The sequence below is a fragment of the Hippoglossus hippoglossus genome, chromosome 18, assembly GCF_009819705.1.
Source record: "Hippoglossus hippoglossus isolate fHipHip1 chromosome 18, fHipHip1.pri, whole genome shotgun sequence".
NCBI lineage: Eukaryota > Metazoa > Chordata > Actinopteri > Pleuronectiformes > Pleuronectidae > Hippoglossus > Hippoglossus hippoglossus.
In genome coordinates, this window is record NC_047168.1 from 2,526,384 (window position 1) to 2,539,406 (window position 13,023).

A 13,023-nucleotide genomic window follows, 5' to 3' on the forward strand; every position below is an offset into this window, starting at 1 on the left:
ACCCCTCCCAGCTCTTTATTCGTAGAGTTCAGCTAATTTGCTCAATAAACATTGAGTAGAAAAAAGAGCGTAGCTGGAACGGCACTCAGCAGAGCACATGACTCCGCCATGTCCCAACAGTTGACTTGAATTCCACACCGAATCCATCATGTTCAATTGGACATAGTTCTAAAGCTATTGAAGACACATAAGCTGTTGATTCCCTGCTAAATTTGCATTATCCCAGCTATACATTGGTGGTGGTTACAGGTTTGTAGCCCAATTTCTTATTATACTGCGGCTGAAAAAAACCTACCCCCCTATGAAACTACCATTAAATCTACACGATTCAGATTTTTATTTGGATCTGCACCAAATTGCACACGCTCATAGATTTGACACCTGATTGTTGTTTTTTCAAGTAGAGCCATGAATTATTTCCCGGTGAAAACAGAAAAAGAAAACAATCTATATGATTGACGGTAAAGAAAGTGATAAAACATTCCTGGATCCGCCCCTTTGTCCAGATCCAAGCGAAAATTGAATGGGTTTGTTTTGGCCTGTTTCCTATTCTGCCACGTTTCTTGGAAATCCATTAAGTCGTTTTTACACATTCCATAACAATCAAACAACCAACAAACAAATATATGGACAGGGATGAAAACAACCTCCTTCCCTGGAGGTAAACATACTGTAATCAGGCCTCAAAGTATTTACTCTGCTGCCAATGTCCAAGAAAAGATATGGATTTTACAGAATAACATAAAAAAATGTTGGCTGCTGTAGTTTATTTGTATAGCAGCTACTATATAGCTGTGGGTTGTCGATTCTAGGGGTTTATTAGAGCTAATATTTTCAACATTTTGTATTGATCCCTGCACCAAACTACAAGTTGCAGGTTGATGATGCTGTACTCAAAGCTATTGCTGCTACATCCGGTCACAGAAAATCTCTAGATTATTAATGTGTAATCAAGATGTGCAGCAGCAGATCATTAGTCTGGTAATTCCTATGTCAATTATCAACGGTGTCAGTGCTCTTCCATCTTAAAAACTGGATGTGTCAGCAGTGATTACACTGAAACCCATGGCGGCCGTCTTGCCACAGAATTGATCTGTTTTCATTGTGGTTCCTCTGTGAGTAATACAATTTGTTTTTCTTATCTGGATTTACACTCCTGGAACCGGGCATCTGATTTATGCGTTGACCCTGGAGAGAAGGTACATAAATTACAAAAACAGAGCTGGAGAGATACATTTCACATCCTCCTCGTTGAAATGTAAGTACATACAGTATAGGGGATGAGTGACACGTTAAGCTGGTTGCATGGAGAATCAAGATGTGTTCTTTGGTTGTTCATATACGAAAAGCTGTAGTTAACAGACATTTGAAAAAAACTAGTGTGTAGGATTTAGTGGAATCTAGTGGTGATGTTGCAGATTGCCACCAAATGAATACCCCTCACTTCAGCCTCCTCTACAAAGCATGCAGACCTTCATGTAACATCAAAGCACAATAGGTTTAATGTTCGGTTGATCTGTTCGGAGGATAGAGTCGATAGAGTCCCCAAAATCCTACACACTGGACCTTTGAGGGGAGTATGGGCTGGACTGTTTGCACACACGTAACAGGCTGCACGGTTCTGTCTTTGTGTATCACGAACCGAAACCGTGGACGTTTGGACCGCGATTTCGGTTTGGGAATCGTTATAAGACATGCATAAGGAATACAGATGAAATTTGTTGCTTCCTAACATCAATCCGAGGAAGATGAGGTGGGTCAGGCATCCTTAGGAAGCCTTGCTGTGGAATATTCCAGGCATGTCCAACAGGGACACAACCCCTTTGACAAACCCAGAACAAGCTTGTGTTTACAGGTATGCAGGTATAATATGAATTTTTATGAAGGTAAATTCATGAACAGCCCTACAGTATGCACCTAAATATTGTGTTGTTGACTCACAGTTGATGCAGCAGCAGCAGCTTCTACCTGGCGCTGCTCTGTAACCAACCGTAGAAGCATGATCCCATTGCTATATAAAGAGGCCTGCTGTGAGCCAATGAATTGGGCAGGAGGTGTTTGGGGGTGGGGGCCTGTACGGTGCGCCTGTGAAAGACCCTCACATGCTACAACTCCAAGAGGTCCTGGAATAGCATGCACGCACGATACGTGCACAAACACACCCAGGAACCCTGTGGTAGTGAAACATGAATATATTTTCTGGGTGAGAAGCAAAGTTGACAGGTCGGAGCGTCCAGAGCAAACACCGAGCAGGAGAGTGTCTCCAGCGTGTCTACGCATGTTTTCCAGAATGAGCAAACGTGTGAATCATTACAGTGCATGCTAGAATGAAATGAATTCTGTCCTCCCGCTTGTGTGGGACAATAATTGAGTCTAATCCAATTCACAAAAAAAGAGCAGCATTTGTTGGGGAGGTAGAAGTCCTGAGTCATGCTCTTTACAAAGCGGCCGGATATGACTCTCAAACTCCTTGACATCCTTAAGGAGCCGTGTGACCTCATCCTAAGTCATTGCGCACCACCCCAGCCCACTGTTACAATGCATTGACACAGGATATGAAGATCTAAAACAGGGATTGCAAGCCACAGAGCATAAAAAACCCAAAGGCACTCACTCCCAATGCACGCCAGCCCCCACCCCCCTTTCCAGGAAAGTCTTTGTTTTTTTGGACGGTTGGGTAAAACAGCAGGGAAACATGCCACACAGGTTGCTGCCAAACCCCCACTTCACCCGTCTACCCACCCTCAGCTCAGCACACATGAAAACAGGCAAGACACCGGTGAGAGGTAATAGTCTGGCCTCTGCATACCCGAGATCTGTATCCTCCACAGTAAACGCTTTGTTGTTGGAAAGTATGTAAGTTGATGAGTGGTGGCAGACACTCAGGCTGCGTATGGATAGCCAAATTAAATTCCACACAATTGCTTAAATGGAAACATTTTAATGTAATTGAGAAACTGTCTTATACCTCATTTAAAAGGCTTTCGCAATCATAAGTCCTTTTTCAGACATGACCTGTGGATCCAGACCTCCTTTCACACATGCACAACGCAGCGGGAGGTCCTCTGCACAGTCGCGTTCAGAGGCGGTTCAGCCGGGTGCAGCAGGCAGAGAGAGCAGGATGCGGAGATCACGTGATTCTCTTGACAACACACAGACGGCTCTTATCGCCACAAAATCTCTAGACATCTTGATCTGTGTCTTTTCCGCTTTTGCTCGCTGTGAATCCAGTGGGGGAACTCCTGCTGTGTTCTTTCTGCGGACTTTATTCTAGGGGGCCGGGTGGAGAAAGTCAGCAGATAATCCGAAGGGTCTCACTGTGACTTTTGCGATCATACATGCACCTCCTCTGGAGAAAGTGCGGAGAATCTCCGGAGTTCAGTGCATGTCTGAAAGCAGCTGGATCGAATCAGTGAAGTACGGTAAATATATGCGCTGGGGATGGATTGTAACCTGATTGACCAAACTGTCTTTATAGCTGGTCAGGGACGCTTTGACCACATTGAACAGAAGTGTTAATGCAAGTGCACTGTCAAGATGTATATACAACATGGGTGGAAAAACTAATCGCATGTGACTGTTACAAACCAATGAGCGAGTAGCAGCTAGGAAGCTAGCAGTCCTCTCGTAAGTCCTAATGTTGTTCAAGACACCTATGGAGGGAGTGAAGACAAGAAACCTGTAGCACAGCTTTCACAGATGGCCACCATTGTCTTCTATTCCCTGTTTTTTGGGGTCCACGCAAACATGAGAGGAGCTGTGAGGTCTCAAATCTAAAGATATCAAGTTTATTACCATATATTACAAAGGAAAGTAACTTATATTAAGAAGCTAGAATCAGGTACAATGTTTACTGGAAAATGGCTGACCTTGTATTTGTCGCAAGTTAAATCAGACGGTATGTTTTCACCCAAATAATCGGAGGGAAGATGACGGCAAAAAATGCGCAGCTCTCATCTATAAGAGTAGGTGGTTTAAATTGTGCGTAATAGCCACATATGAAATTGTTGAAACAAAAGACCATAAGTCAGAAGATCATCACACAACTTAGAAACACCAACTCTCTGTCTTCAACCAACTGCTACCAAAGGAAACACTGGCCCTGAATCTAGACACTAGTGGTGTTAGCTACATCTACAAACAAATGTTTCACAATGTCAGAACAAGCTGACTTCACTGAAATACTGATGTCATGGACAGAATCTGTATTTATCAATTGCCTTCGGGATTTATAAGGTTATATTGTTAAAAGCTTACAGACAGAAACACGAACCTGCAACAGACTGAACAAACGGTGGGATTCATAACCGACACTTCTGCTAAACACCTTTTCCACAGATGGGTCCAAAAATGTTTTAATCCTCTTTTGGAAAATGGAAAAATTGTGCAAATTATCTATGTTTTAGTTCCATTTTAACATTGTATCGTGTTTCGTCAAGAGCTGCAGACCTCCTTCTGTTTGTGTGCTGCAACCCCGTGTGCCAAGCATGAGCTGTGGCAACATTTCCACTCGTACAAAAAAACTTCCTGCCAGTGTACAAGCTGTATGTCAACATTTCCATGCTCTCCTGGAGTCACAACCAAATGCAGTGGAATGACCCCAGAGTGGAAGAAGCGTCAGTGGTTTGAGTGTTGACATGGAGATTATAGATTACCCTCATGATGTGTAGCACTCGGCCGGGCTCTGTTATTGTGTCGAGCATTCCACAGTGAGTTAATGGTGGGGCAGGTGGAGCCTGTGTAGCTGCAGTACAGTACTCAGTCTCTCAGTGTAGATAACCCCTGATCAGCAGATAGAAAGGGAATGCTAGCTATGTTGAGATTTGATTGATGAGATGCATCCCCCCCCCCCCCCCATTTAATAATATGGTAGGCATTGTAGCCTGTTAAAAAGATAAGATAGAAATGATTAAAAATACCAACGTTTCTTTTATCAGTCTCTCCAGGAATTTGCTATATGTGAGGTCTTTGTAGATTTTATTAATGGTCATTTTTTGCATTAAATATAAAATTTCAGAACCACATTTACGAGTTCAAGTCAAATACAAATCTCCCTACAAAAATGTACCAAGATTCAACCACCGCTAATCGAAGCATTAGTCATTTAAGACTAGCACTGAACTCTGCAGTTCCTGTGAATTTTCTCCGGAGGTGTATGAGTGAAGGCAAATGTCCGTAGTTTCTGCGGAGTTTCTCCACCTGACTTCACTCTGCATCATAAACCGTGTATAAAAAGCTCTGCACACAACGTCCTGGACGCAAAATAAAAAGTGACAGTATATTGTAGAACTGTTTTAAGAGGAGTAAATAATGAGAAGGAATAGTTATTAAGAGCTTTAACACAGGCAAGTTTAGAACGGGCGCTGCACTAGTTGTTTACAGTATAAACTATGTTCCTGAGAATGCTCAGTATTCTTCCTTGCAGGCTCTCCTCGCTATCAGTCTGTAGATCTGTTTCTGGATAATGCAGTGTGGCTCCTTGATGTGTTTTTAACTATGGAGCTCTTCGAAACAGAGGAGTGAGCTGAATCTGGTTTTGGATACACACAATATACATTATAAGCAAGACTTGTTCGTTATGGTTTTTTAAAAACAATGATCAGATTATAAAACAATGCTGATCTTATCCCTTATCTGTAGCTAGAAATCTGTTTCCTTCTGCAAATGAACTCATACTGGGTGGCAATGATATCAAAAAACCACTGTGGTTCTTTCCCACAGCAATTAGAGAAAGAGAGCATTGAATGCTGCCGAGTCCAGATTCCTCTGCATCAAAAACTGTGACGACAGATTCATCAGTTCCTGCTCCAGCGGAGCAACAGAATTATATTTTGTAACATTTAATGCATCTCAGTAAGACAAGATGGATTCAGTCATGACACAGTTAAGTCTTTGCATTTGTTTCTGTTTCTTCTTTGTTCTGTAACCAGTCGTCCTGAAGCACATCCAGTCGAGCTGAACATCTGGAAACGAGTCACTCGCCCCCATTATATTAATCTCGTGAGTCAGCTGGTCTCCCCAACTGGAGGCAGTGTGATCCTTTGACCTTCCAGCAGATCCACTCCAAATAAAATGTCTGCTGGGTGTTAAAAACACCTAATGAGCAGCAGGCTCTCCCAGTGCGGCGAGATTAGGGAAAACAACAGCGGAGAGCTTCACAAAAAATTAGCAGTCAAGCTCCAGCTCCAGGTTTTATGGGCCTTACTGGGCAGAAACAAGCTGTTTCGCTAACATTTCATGTTTACCAGTCGTTTTGCTGCAATAATAACTCGCACACTTTAAGACAAAGGAAATCATTGTTGAGAGGATTACGTATCGCAGCAGGTCTTGGACAATATGTTTATGAACAGATCAGACACTGGCAAGACACTGAGAGGTAATCAGAGGCTGATGCTTGATGTGGACGCTTGTAACGTGATCTTTAAAATGATATTCGCGTTATCGTCTTCCATCGCTGGCCCGCAACCCTAACCGACGGCTTTGTCTACATGTCAGACAGGCCCCAGCGCAGAAACCTCGCCGGGCTGACAAAACAGGCCCTGTTTGTTCCTGCTCGGCTGAGTTCAAGCGCGCTATTCTCTCCAGATAGAATCACTGTCTGTTTGGCTTCGACTGTGCAGCTGAGGTGAACAGGAACAAGCATTCTCACCTGTCACCACATAGTTGGTGTTTAACAAAAAGGGGTTTGGACAGTTTCAGTGTGTGCAGACACGGTGCAAAGGCTTTTTTTTTTCCACAGCAGACATTTTGTCATGTCAAAGCAGGAAAAGCACAGGTGTAACTAAAGGCATTTATGATGGCGTGGGCTCCATTCAGTTGAGCCAGTTTCACTCTTAAAGGGATAGTTCACCCAAAAATGAAAATTCACTCATTATCTAGTCACCACTATGCCGATGGAGGGGTGGGTCAAGTGTTTGAGTCCACAAAACACTTGTGGAGTTCCAGGGGTAAACAGCGTTGCAGCCAAATCCACTACAATTGAAGTGACTGGCAACCACTACTTCAAAAAAAAAAAAAAACTCATTGCGATACTCACAAGCTCTAGCAAGAACTGCAGCAGTAGCTATGGGGAGGATAACAGCAGATATTTTGGGTAAAAACATGGTGTAAATGACACCGTTTTCAAGTTTCTTTTCTGTTGTTTTTTTCACATTTTTTTCACACTATATATCTGTTGCCTTGACAACCGTCACCCACACATTGAAAGCGGTGATGGGTTTAACACCCCAAGTGAGCGCAGAGGACGGGTCAACGAGGGCAAAGTGCTGAAAAGCAACAGTCCTCTGTTCGACCCGGTCGCCGCCTCAGGCAGCAAGTGCTGAAGCTAAGGTATTCGTGCTAAGTGGAGACCCTTGTTTCATCCTTGACTTGCCGATACACAACACAACCTGAAACACGGGCCGCTGAGGCCAAAAGGCGGAGCAGACAAAACAGATTGCGAGGTAGATAGAGGGTAAAGAGGCAGAGCTGAGGTTCCTCCAAACATGGGACTCTACACGATCTGAGGGTTGGGTTCTGGGCTTCTTCCACATGTGAAAAGAAAAGGCTGCTATGGGTGCATGAGGTGTAAGAAGAGACAAATAAAGATGGAGGGTGTTTAAGATCTAGACTTCAGACCTGTTATTGACTTACGACCATGATAAGTATAAAGTATTATAATTTTCCCAGGTACATTGAGCTGTTGTTGACTACCCGTGCATTCTTACATTCCAACTAAATCTGATACTCGTCTTCTCGACAGTTATCATCACAAAGACTGCAGAGCCTCTGGTTACTATCCAGGCTTTGATATCCTCATGTATAGGGATTCTATAATGTGTGTTCCTGAGATAATGTAGATAAACTCAACATAAGGAATACTGGTCAAACACGGGAACAGTTCAATTCAGAATATGTCATCACTTTTTTGTGTGAGCCAGAGATAAGACTAAGACCAATATCTGCCCAACATGTACAATCATTGTATATAAACCGCAGATATACAAGTGAAGCAAATAGTCCTGAATTTGCACAAATGACTTCCATATGCAGTGATCCTGTATTGTTGTGTCACCTGTAGAGTTCTTGTTGTTAATATTGTATTTGTGATGGTTTGTATGCACGTTTTAATGCCTGGCTGTAATCCAATTTCTGTGGATGGGACAATACATTGGATTTGACTTGATTGTGGGTATCTGTCCCGCTCTATATTGTCATTTAACTTAGGGGTTAACTTAAAAACGCATTAATGCCATAGCATCCCTCAATAATGAGCTATGCAGCTTGAACTGGTTTCGCCAACCTTTTATTTATAACGGATCGGATGACACAGGCTACTGGGCCATAGTCTACGCCAAAGCAATAAAACACAAGTAGTAACTCTGTGCTCTCTGTACCAACAGACTCTAAACTTCGACTCTACTCCCGCACTCAAGGAACAATAAAACAGATCTTTTCCTCTCCTTTAGCCCAATGCCGATTCTCTCTTTGACTCAGATCCCTCTCGTTGGTAGCTGACTGACGTGCTTCACAGTCTCCGCCCTTTTCTTAAACTAACTCTACATTCTAACACTGTGATCCTGGACACATCTCAACAGTTAGCCCAGTCACTTACAATGCATTCATTCTGCATGGAGTTCTCACAGTGAGTGACACCTTTAATGTTATATAACCCCCGTATACACCTAACTTAAAGGGTTGTTATAATCCAACCCTGGCTCTGTATTTGGGAAACAAAGAAAGCTGAATAATGCAACGCAGTCAAAACCAATCAGCGAACAGTATATGCCAACGTTATGCTAATCCTCTTTCTTGGAGCAATTTATAAATAAAACATGTGGAAATCCTCACTTGTTACACCTCAAGTGGGAGGGTGGAGCTTCTGAAGGACCATTGAAGGGAGGGGTGTGTTGTTTTGGTTTTCAGGTCAAATATCAACAGGCATTCCCCAGAAATTACCCCACCGTTTAAATAGGATAAATCATTAGAGAAGCTTTCAGACGTCCCAATAGTAGCTTTTCCATTACATCATCTCTTTCAAACATCTCTCAGTGTGTCAATCTCCGGAAAATGATCTTCCAGTAAATCAAATCATAACAAGTGCAATCGACAGCATCTTGTCTTTCCAGATACAGTGTCCTAATTACGGGATAATCCAAAGACCACACTGACAGTTTTTCCTTATTAAAAGGTAATGAAAACTCTTCACAGTGAGGTCGCTGGATTAACCAAAGGAAATGGGACCAATTGCCACCTAATTCTTTAAATTTCAGTTTTCTGCGCACACACACACACACACACACACACACACACCCTTTACCTCGGCAGAAAACTCAAAACCTGGACAGATTAAACCAAATTTAACTGTGTGCCTCGACATGGTGAGAAACGAGATATTCTAGAATTACGTGAGCTGACTGTCTGACATAAATGAGAGTAAATGCGTGATGAGCACAATAAGGACAGATATCAAGATGCAGAACCTTGTGAGGGACGCGTAAACAGGAGTCTGATTCTGGAACCCAACCTAAATCTGACCTTTGACCCTGATACGTCTGGCCAGACGTGCACACAGAATAGTCCTCTTGTGTCAAAGAAAAACACAGGTGAGCCAACACTGGTACCAAGCACCTTTTCATGGCGACATTATGTCATAACCAAGCAGCTGCAACTCAACACCAGTCTGAACCAGTGACCGAGTAGGATTTCAACTAGGATGACTGGGTAATGAATAAGTTAGTGCCTCTGTCAGGTAAATCACTTCCACCGAGGCAATGTAATATCTATTAGTGTGCACTTCTCTTGTTATTCCGCTGTGGTTTCAGTCGGCCACGTGCACAGCTGGCCCCCAGTGCAGCCCCAGCTAGCGTAGCTGCTGCTTAATGTGTTATCCAGTTGGCTCAGGTGACTGTATCAACAAGACCTGTTTTCGCTTGGCGCACTTTCAGTAAGTGTGACCCCCACCACACCCCCCTCTTTCACCGAAGCAGGTCCCTCCAGCACACGGGAAAGTCATCGGAGTGGGTCCCAGAGTCAGGAGCCAAAGTGCACCCCTGTGAATAGCAGATGTCCTTGAGGCATTATAACGTCCACCTCCAGAATCAAACCGTGAACTGTCAGGCGAATTGTTCACTCATGAGGCCTAAGTGATGATTCTGGCATCAGGTCGGTGTTTTTCTTTGGCATAAAAGCCAGGTTTCTGATGGCCTCTTCATAACATCTTAAAATGTACTCTTTGTTTTTTATGCCCATCTCCCCGAAGGAATCCGCGAGAGAAAACACGAGACTAAATGACCGCGAGGGGACAAAACAGAAGCAGGATACAGGTCCGAGTTTAACTACTACAGTTCTGTGCGTGTGCCTGTCTGAGAGAGTACATATGTTGTAAAAACTATCACTCAAAGAATAACTTTCTTTTGATTAAATTGCAATTCAGTTAAATTTGATTTGTGTAGCACATGTCAAGATGAAAAAGAGGCGACATACACATAGAAGACACAGATGAAGACATCAACTTGGAAAGACCGGAGGATTTGAGAGCTTTTAACAAAAATGACCGATGTCAGTGCCCATGTGCTGTAAACAAATATACTATATGATCCCCATAGCGGAACTTATATGTTATGTCCTAGATTTTTCTGTCGTGAACGTATCTGACCGAGAAGAAAGAGAGAGAGAGAAGAAACCTCCAACAGAACCAGACTCAGTGTGGGCGGCCACACACTCACTGTCTGCTTCACTGCATTCACGTGGATTATATTTGAATGTCACTTCTGAGCTTTCACAGGGACATTTTGCGCACATGTCATCTGTGTGCACCAAAGTGAATCACTGGGTTTCGGCCCAATCTTTATTTACCTTCTATATGCTTCCATTAGGAAACATTATCAGGAAACACCAAGGCCAGAAGCGTCCCCACCAACATATTGATCTCATTTCCCGCATATGAGGCAGAAAGAAGTGTGTGTGGAGGGGATCCAAGGCCAGAACACAGAGTTTGGCGCTTCCTATCAGTCATTAAATCCATTACAGCACAAATGATCTGTATGATTTTCAGCTCCGTGTGTTGCGGTGCTGCCTGACCACAATGTAAACCATCCCTCATGCAGAACACACAGGGGAGAGGCTCTGCAAGCATTCAGCCGACAAACCAAATATCATCAGACATCAAACAAGCAACTGTGTAGTTCGGTATTTGAATTTGACATTTTCAAGATGTGTTTTGGCGTCATGAGCTAAATTACATTGAAAAGTGCATCAACTGATCATTTTTCAAACTATATGGGAGCTAAAATCGTTCCTTGGGGAACACCACAAGTTAATTTGGTATTTGGAAAAAATTATCACTTTCCATGACAAAGCAGTCTGATAGAAAGACAAAAAGGAAAACCAGCTAAACCCGGGTCCAAGGGGAGAGTGAGAATGGTGTGCAAATGTTGTTAAGTACATAAAAAATAAAATACATACAAGGGAGCCAAGGAGAAACTAATGATTTATCATTTTGAATAACATTACTGTTATATTGATCATATCATTTATCATCATGCTACTCTACCTCCTCTGTTTGTTTGATTGTTAGCAGGATTATGCAATATTTAAATGACTGATTTGAATGAAACTTGACGAAAGGGTGGGGTATGAAAGCGGAAGGAACCCATCAACTATTGGAGAGGATTTGATTTAGAATTTTTTTTTACTTTCTTTTATGTTGTGAGATTTTGTCAATTTCTGAAGAAGAAATGCAGAGATATAAATAAAATCAAGCATGTTTAGAGTGCTAATATTGATGAGCAGGTGAAAATGGGTGCGGATCTGAATAAGGATCTGAATGTATCTGATCTCAGGACATGTTTATGCAATGTGGTGATAAAGTGGCCAATCAGCCTTAGCGGAGGTGAGCACCCTTCTAGTTGTTTTGGCTTCTCTTGATGGAGAGGAAAAACGTCTAAAGTTCTATGACCCTTGAGTTTTTGCACAACCAATGAATACATTTTTGTCCCCAAGAAATGTTTGCACCCAACCTTGCAGAAACCGAGGTCCACTGCTGTTGGTTTGTGTAAACGCTGTTACCACATTATACATTTTGATCATTCCTGTGGCCCAGCATGACGCTGCTAAGCTGTGCAGCCCCACTGTGTTGCATGGCTGCAAACGGTAATTTCAGGCTGTCATCAGATGTCACTCTGGTTGACAGTGTTGAGATGTGGGGCCTGTGTAGGAAAAAGTCTTCTTTTAGTTTTTTTACACGCCTCCTTTTCCACCTTTTCTCTGAGATTTCGCCCAGTGCAGTTTCTTACTGAGTCCTTTGGGCAATCTAGCTGATGTTATAATGTCCGTTTAAAAAAAATTGTCTTCCTGTTTTTTGAGGCTCAATAACACAGGTTGCCACATTTGAGTTTTATAGTTTCCACCACTCACTCCACATTGCCGACCTCTACCCACTTCCTGTCAGTGACCCGTGGTGCCCTCTGCAGGTCAAAGGTTACGCCCCTGGACAGATGTCGATCAGTGAGCCTGTGGCACAAACGAATTCTTTCGGCACCAGGTTCCCCAGTGGTCACTGAGCCTAAACATAAACCTGCTCTGGGTCGCACAGCAGGGGACTGGATCAGGCTGCAGATGGTAAACAAGGGTGGAAGAAAGAAGTCAAAATAGTCCATGCTACCGTTTGCTCGAACAAGAATACGGTCCTGGGATAATCACAGTATAGACATATACCCATACAGCAAAGCTCCTGTAGCTTAGCTTCCCTTCAGTATCATATTTTATCAACCACAATGTTGAATAAACCTCACACGCTGCTACTGTTGGGAAAATATTGCTTTACTTGCTCAATCTACTTGGAGCTAAAATATTTACCCATGAAAATACAGTTTGTCAACCACAGTTAGAACAACAGATTGCAGCATAAACATTGTGGGGGTTCACTCTGACATGTTCAAACTCTAAATATTGTTTTTGTTCATATGTCAGGTTATACAGTTACAAAACACTGCCGACCACAAGGTGAGCGAGAACCGGCGGCTATGAAATGCCTTTGGCTGA